This window comes from Notamacropus eugenii, chromosome 3 (assembly GCF_028372415.1).
Source record: "Notamacropus eugenii isolate mMacEug1 chromosome 3, mMacEug1.pri_v2, whole genome shotgun sequence".
In the NCBI taxonomy this organism is placed as follows: domain Eukaryota; kingdom Metazoa; phylum Chordata; class Mammalia; order Diprotodontia; family Macropodidae; genus Notamacropus; species Notamacropus eugenii.
The window spans coordinates 417,606,856-417,608,229 of NC_092874.1; the positions used below are offsets into that span (position 1 = coordinate 417,606,856).

The following is a 1,374-nucleotide window of genomic DNA, read 5'->3' on the forward strand; positions in this document are numbered from 1 at the left end:
GTTTCTTCTAGGACTTAAGGATCTTAATAACATCTCTAGGCACTTGGTGTCATCAACATTTTACTTACGTTGTTCCAACTGGGAGGAAAAACCTGTTTCTCATTATATTTGGAAAGGTGTGAAGTTTTTTAAGAGGTGATACACTTTCTTGACCTGATTATGCGACCAGTAGTGGAAGAATTTGTAGAAACAAATCTATGTAGGAGAGGTTCCAAACTATATGGATAGAATTATAATTTGAGGTTCACCACAAGAATAGTCGTGTCTGGGATCTAGGGACACGTCTCTTTTCCTTGAAGGAGGATCTTTTATTGGAATCATGATGGTAGTAGAAGGGTAGCAGCAGCCACAGAAGAGTAATTTTTACTTGGGATTAGCCAAAGTGGAACTTCATGCCTGCTTGAATGTATCCATTAGTTGTGCTACTGTGAAAAGGCTAATAGCCAAAAAGCCAGATATTAAAAGCCATGATCAGATGACTGTGAGTGATAAAGGAAAGAAAAGAACTTTAAATGTTTCCAGATGTTTCAGCTCATTCTTCAGATTACCACTAGCCCTGAAGATATATTAATGGTTACAAAAGATATTTATAAAGAATTTGTTGATGATGGTGCCCAGTATCTAGAACTGAGGAGTACACCTAGAGAAGAAAATGCAACAGGTATGACCAAAAATCCTTATGTGGAAGGTCTTCTAGAAGGCATAAAACAGTACAAACAAGAAAATTTGGATACTGAGGTGAGATATTTAATAACAATAGACAGAAGAGGTGGACCTTCAGTAGCAAAAGAGACAGTTAAACTTGCCAAAGAATTAATTCATTCTGTCCTCTGAGGATACTCTCCTTCACTTTGACTTGAGTGGAGACCCTTCTGCAGGACTTGGGAGAGACGTTTTGGAAGCAATAAAAGCAGGTCTGAAATTGGCATTGCATCTTTCAGAGATTCCAAACCCAGAAAAAGAGACGCAAGTTCTCCTGGGGCTGTTTTCTGATAGAGTTGGCTATGGGACTTTTCTCAGTTCTAGTTTAGGAGGTTCACTAGATCTGATGGAGTTTATTAAACAGTTGGTTTCCTTAAAGGTGTTGTAAGACAGACAAACACAGCACACAAGAGGGTTGCTAGCACAGGTTCATTCTTGATTTGGTCAGATAGGAAAGACACTAAGAAGTGGTTAATAATCTTACTTTGGTCTAGTTTTCTCAGAAGAGGTTGCTGATAATGACAGCACAAAACTTTTACAGCATTCCCTAATCACTGTTCTTGGTGCAGCAAGAACTAGGCTGCTACCCCTATGTCTTGATGGCGTTAGTTGAGACAAGCACAATTTTTGCATTCCCTGTATCCCCTCAGACCTCAGTGGGGGCCAGTTGAG

At 39.4% G+C, this 1,374-nt stretch overlaps 1 pseudogene; it reads left to right on the forward strand.

Annotated features, from left to right (window-relative positions):
• The first annotated feature begins 319 nt into the window (after positions 1–319).
• On the forward strand, positions 320–1,090 carry LOC140532261 (N6-Methyl-AMP deaminase pseudogene; annotated as a pseudogene).
• The last annotated feature ends 284 nt before the right edge of the window (positions 1,091–1,374 follow it).